The 7,097-nt window shown below is 27.1% G+C and overlaps 1 pseudogene; it reads left to right on the top strand.

Moving 5' to 3' along the window:
- The window catches only part of LOC137648048 (probable serine/threonine-protein kinase clkA), a 51,851-nt pseudogene that overhangs the window by 16,023 nt on the left and 28,731 nt on the right, over positions 1-7,097 (top strand).

Below are 7,097 nucleotides of genomic sequence, written 5' to 3' on the forward strand. Positions count from 1 at the left end.
ATAATAAAATGTTTGGGGCAATATAATTTTACATCCATTTATTTGTTTATTTTACAATAAGCGTATGCTGGAGCGTTGAAAGAGATATTTTTTTCCACCAGATTCAACGCACAATTTTAAAACCTTTTTATATTTTTCGAGCATACATATTTTAAACTCTTTTTCTGGAATTTCCGATAATATCTTATCTATTATTTTTTTGGCTTTATTTTCATCTAAAGTTTTTCTATCTTCTAGAGAGATTGCCTTTTTGATTATCGGAAAAAGCCAAAAATCACAAGGAGCCAAATCAGAACTATAAGATGGATGTGGCACTTTATATTTGAAATGGGTGTCGATAAAATATTTTATCAAATTACACGTATGAGAAGCAGCATTATCGTGATGAAGTCGCATTGTTTTACTTTTCCACAAATCTGGTCGATTGATTTCTATGGCCCCAATCAATTGCTGGAGAACTCCCAAATAGTATTCTTTTGTTAAAGTTTGATTCAGTGGAGCATATTCGTGGTAAATGATGCCTTTGTAATAAAAAAAATACAGTTAACATGAGGTTTTTGTATTTTTTTCGGTTGCATCATAAATTTTTATCCATATTTCGTCTCCTGTAATAATTTCCTCGGTGAAAGATGGGTTTATATCTATATCAGAAAGTATTTGTCTTGCAATCGTTACACGGTTTCGTCTCTTCTGAGGACAAATATATTGGTTTTGTGGCAAGAACGACGAAGATTGAGAATTGTTGGTTTTTTTCGTTTTATTGATAGATAAATTATCTGTTTTTGTTGTATAAGTTGTACGGGGCCATTCTGTTTCTTCTTTATTTGTGTTTGATAATTGTAAATATGTGGACTCATTTGTTTTTTCTCTTTTTATTGATGGTAATTGTGAATGTACCATATCAAGAAAATAACGATAGTTTTTTGTGTGGTTTATTTTCATGAAATGTATATAATCATAAAAAAATGTAAGTTCTTTTATCATACTCCTCATTATTATATCGTCATTAAATTTTTTCCTTAATTTTTCTATTATTTGTGTTGCTGAATGTCCATGAGTATAATAATCACATAAAAATGCTAAACATCTCTCACTTAAAATGGTCATATTGAAATGAAAATAAGGAAAGTTTTATATATAAAGCACTTATCGCGTGATATGAAACCAGAATGAAGGGCGAGAAATTTATCCCTCTATATATATATATCTCTCTCTCTCTTTCTCTCTCTTTCTCCAATTAACTTTACATAAAATTATATAACTATACAATGAAAATGAGAAATAATTTAAGAATATGTGATTTAAATTTATTTTATAATACAATATATATTTACAAATGTAAAATTATTTCGGTTCAATGTTCTTTGTATATATATGTTATTGGTTAATCAATTACCAAATTTTCCAATGACGTTGCCGTTTGTAATAACCATCATAGTAAATATATTATTTTGTAAATTTAAACAATCGTGTTATTTTATTTAACCACAAAAAAAAACAAAATTTATTTGAATGTTTGTTATTACAAAATTTAGATATACCACGATCCCGTTAAAAAAATTATGATAATAATACCATTAATGATTCATTACTTGATATAACAAAAATCTAGGTAAAATATTTCAGGTATAGAATATAAGATATAACTTTATTTTATAATACGATGTACATTTACAATTGTAATACCTTCCATACTTTCGCGTTTACAACAAAGCCCATTTTTTTTTCAAAAGTATTAGATAAAATGGAATTAATTGTCTTCTCTTCATCAAATATTTTTTTTTTCGATATACTTTACCTCAATTTCAAGTGAGTAAGTATCTTTCGCCTTTATAATTTTTTTTTATTGCGGGCACAGTGGATTTTAAACAACACGATATACACCGGCCAATGACATCATAATTTAATATATCACATAGATGATTGTTGTCTAATATAATGATATTCTTTATGTCATTTGAAAGCAATACAGAAATTTCAATGTTACTTGCAGATATTACAATCATCAATTTATCAATTGGTTGTTTTTTTATAACATCAGTATTCATTTGTGTTATACAATTGTTGAATATTACAAACAACTTTAAAATATTTTTAAATTCCTGACTGATACAGTTTTTAACTTTATCATTGATAATAACAGATTTGAATTTTTTTAAAATGTCTGGAAATTTTCTGGCAATCGAATAACATTTTTGTTTTTTAAGTATATGTGTGTACTTGTTGCCACCAAACGATTTCATTTCATCGTCAAATCTTTTAACCCGAACAATTTTATCGAGAAAAATTTCCCATGGTTCATATTTTGTTTGTTTGAAATATGACCTTAGGTAATTTAATTCATCATTATTATGGAAACTGTAAAATACAAATATTTTACAGTTTACATCTGACATATTACAAGCTGTTAAAAGATAACTCAACAGATCATTATACCAAAAATTATCAATTTTTTTGAATAAATTAACTTTGATGGGATTCTGTACGTCGTCCATCGTAACAATAACTGAAAACAACAGAAAATATATGTATATATACATAAACTTATATTACAAAATAGTATATAGAAATTAGAACAAAATCAAATGAAATATATACATTTAAGAAAATTGAATATCCAAGAAAAAAAATTCAGTATAGTGATTAGAATTGTAATCAATGTTATGTTAGACATCTCATTCTCCTTCAGAGAATGGGAATGGGTAACGAATAAATAAATAATTTTTTTTGCTTTTCTCGTAACTGATATATAATATTTTAAATTTTTAAGTTGTGGTTTATTGTCACTTGGTATCTTGTTTTAATATTTTTTAGTGGTTGGTTCTTGGATAAGATTTTTTCTGTTTTCTATTTCTTTTTCATCACAATTCTTGAAACAGAGAATGTCTGCTATTGTTTCACGTTCATTTGAAAAATTCATAATTCGCGTTTACTTTTTTCTTAGATATTCAATTTTCTTAAATTTATATATTTCATTTGATTTTGTTCTAGTTTATATATATTATGTTTTATATGTATATACATATACATATATTATCTTTTGTTTTCAGTTATTCTTACGATGGACGACGTACGGAATCCCATTAAAGTTGATTTATTCAAAAACGTTCATAATTATTTGTATGGTCTTGATAAAAATATTTTGATTTGTGATGACATTCCAAGCGATAAATATATAATATTCTATTATCATGAAATGATAACAACCAAGCGTAAGGTTATTTGTAAAAAAGGTGGTCGTAAAATGCTATTCGATAGTATGTATTTAGTTTATGGTTTAAACTCTCAAAAACTATTTCCATTGGTGTTAAATCCAGAGGGTAATTGTGAATGTTCGCGTATAATCAGATCATGCAATGATTTTTTAGAAGAATACAAGAGTACAGATTATGTAATTGTATTGGAAAAGGAAAAAAATAAACCAATTACTAGTCATGTAGAAAATTTAGCCGATTGGTTGCCAAAAACAGCATATTTTCATCTTTATTCACGAGAAGAACAACAACAATATCGCCTTGTAAATGAGAATAGTGCCAAATTCAGATATTTATGGAATATTGATCATAACAAATTAAAAATTAAACAATTTGCCGACCTGAAAATGGGTGATTATTTATTTTTAGATATTTATTTTTGTCCACCAAATAGAGAATATATTATAGAGGAAAACTTAGAAGTATATACAGAGGATGAAAATAATAGTGATAAATATTTTATTGTTAGAAGTTTGCCAGAAGAAAATAGTAATGAACCCCGTGAATTTTTCAAGTATTATTTAATTCCAACTTGTCCGTGGAAAAGTATTTTGGAGGAAAACGAGTCTTATTTCAAAGAGAATTTTTATTTAAATGAAAATGTAATAAGAATAAAAAAAACAACAACGGGTACAATTATTACCAGAGGTCATCATAAACCCGATTTAATGCCTTAAAAAAATAATAATAGTAATAATCATTTAAAAATATTCATTGTAGCCTTATCATTATAATTACTATCAACACCATGAAAATTTTTATGGTTTAATTTCAAAGTAAACGCGAATTATGAATTTTTCAAAATATATATATTTACAATTTGAAAGAAAAAGCGTGACACAAATGTTGTTATTTTATAGAGTTAATAAAATCCTATATAGGAATTTTATTAACTTTTGTAGTAAAGTTAATAAAATTATACTCAAAAGTTCATAAAATTGTAGTTTTTTGGGGATTTGAGTTTTGCCACGGTTTTTTTAAGAGTTTTTTTAAGAGAAAAATAATATTTTTCACGCTTCTTTTTTTTACTAATTTGATTAACTGAAATACACAATTGGTGGTTGACACACATTAAATTTTTTTGTGGCAAAAATATATATTCAAATATTTTTTTTTATTAAACAGGTTAATGTAACCTACTTGGTGGGGAAGCACACAATATATTGAACAATAAAAGGACAAGGGTGAGCCAACGGGGCTCATTTTACAATGAAGAGAATAAACGTAAAGAGCTCCGTGGATAAGGGGCCCACCGTCCTCAAAAAAATGAAGTACAATCTTCCTACGCCTGGACGATTTTTAGAGGAAAATTATTTTTCTCCACTACCCACTGCCGCAAAAGAATTTTACGACCCTCTTTTATATTATGATGAATACCCTTTTTTGGGTTGTGAAAAAAATGAATACCCTTTTTTAGGTTGTGAAAAAAAAACGGAGATTACAAAACTATACCCCCAACTTTGGTGAAAAAAACAGTAGTAACGAGTAAAAAGGAGGAAAATATGAAGACTTGTGTGAGCTAGAGATTATTGACGACGACGATGATGAAAAAGAAGAAGAAGAAGAAGAAGAAGAAGAAAGAAAATCAAATGATAAGGCGGATATCGACAATGACGACGGCGACGACGATGATGAAAAGAAGAAGAAGAAGAAGAAGAAGAAGAAGAAGAAGAAGAAGAAGAAGAAGAAGAAGAAGAAGAAGAAAGAAAATCAAATGATAAGGCGGATATCGACAATGACGACGGCGACGACGATGATGAAAAAGAAGAAGAAGAAGAATAGGAAGAAAGAAAATCAAATGATAAGGCGGATATCGACAATGATGATGGCGACGACGATGATGAAAAAGAAGAAGAAGAAGACAACGAGAATTTTTGAACAAAAAAAAAACGGAGATTACAAAACTATAGCCCCCATTTTAGTGAAAAAAACAGTAGTATCCAGCGAAAAGGAGGAAAAATATGAAGACAATGATGATGATAAAGAAGATGGTGGTAAATATAATAATTTTTTGTCGGATTCAGAAATTTCGTCGACCCCACAGGATAACGATGAAAAAGAAGAAACAATAAATATGCACGAGAAGTTTCTAAAAATGAAACACCTTTTTTTCGATATATTTAATTTCACCTCAAAAAGGTGTTTTATCGGACATGAATGTAGTTTGAATATCGAGATATACAATCTCGAAGATTATGTAAAGTAAAATAAAAAGAAGGATATTGTTCTTGCCTCACAAATAAGAGACGCGAATAAAGAACATAAATTTTTGGTAAGCATCACAACTAAAAATTTTCCTAGGAAAATTTGCGATGCCATCTTTATAATTGATGACTCTAAACAAAGTATCAACAAAATTATACCAGAAATGAAAAAGCTGTTAAGTAGAGGATATAAAAACATATACCTAAGCATAAAATACCACACACATCATTTTTATAAGATAATTAACTCTCTGTTGAGTTATCTTTTAACAGCTTGTAATATGTCAGATGTAAACTGTAAAATATTTGTATTTTACAGTTTCCATAATAATGATGAATTAAATTACCTAAGGTCATATTTCAAACAAACAAAATATGAACCATGGGAAATTTTTCTCGATAGAATTGTTCGGGTCAAAAGATTTGACGATGAAATGAAATCGTTTGGTGGCAACAAGTACACACATATACTTAAAAAACAAAAATGTTATTCGATTGCCAGAAAATTTCCAGACATTTTAAAAAAATTCAAATCTGTTATTATCAATGATAAAGTTAAAAACTGTATCAGTCAGGAATTTAAAAATATTTTAAAGTTGTTTGTAATATTCAACAATTTTATAACACAAATGAATACTGATGTTATAAAAAAAACAACCAATTGATAAATTGATGATTGTAATATCTGAAAGTAACATTGAAATTTCTGTATTGCTTTCAAATGACATAAAGAATATCATTATATTAGACAACAATCATCTATGTGATATATTAAATTATGATGTCATTGGCCGGTGTATATCGTGTTGTTTAAAATCCACTGTGCCCGCAATAAAAAAAAATTATAAAGGCGAAAGATACTTACTCACTTGAAATTGAGGTAAAGTATATCGAAAAAAAAATATTTGATGAAGAGGAGACAATTAATTCCATTTTATCTAATACTTTTGAAAAAAAAATGGGCTTTGTTGTAAACGCGAAAGTATGGAAGGTATTACAATTGTAAATGTACATCGTATTATAAAATAAAGTTATATCTCATATTCTATACCTGAAATATTTTACCTAGATTTTTGTTATATCAAGTAATGAATCATTAATGGTATTATTATTATAATTTTTTAACGGGATCGTGGTATATCTAAATTTTGTAATAACAAACATTCAAATAAATTTTGTTTTTTTGTGGTTAAATAAAATAACACGATTGTTTAAATTTACAAAATAATATATTTACTATGATGGTTATTACAAACGGCAACGTCATTGGAAAATTTGGTAATTGATTAACCAATAACATATATATACAAAGAACATTGAACCGAAATAATTTTACATTTGTAAATATATATTGTATTATAAAATAAATTTAAATCACATATTCTTAAATTATTTCTCATTTTCATTGTATAGTTATATAATTTTATGTAAAGTTAATTGGAGAAAGAGAGAGAAAGAGAGAGAGAGATATATATATAGAGGGATAAATTTCTCGCCCTTCATTCTGGTTTCATATCACGCGATAAGTGCTTTATATATAAAACTTTCCTTATTTTCATTTCAATATGACCATTTTAAGTGAGAGATGTTTAGCATTTTTATGTGATTATTATACTCATGGACATTCAGCAACACAAAT

Source organism: Palaemon carinicauda, chromosome 10, assembly GCF_036898095.1.
Source record: "Palaemon carinicauda isolate YSFRI2023 chromosome 10, ASM3689809v2, whole genome shotgun sequence".
NCBI lineage: Eukaryota > Metazoa > Arthropoda > Malacostraca > Decapoda > Palaemonidae > Palaemon > Palaemon carinicauda.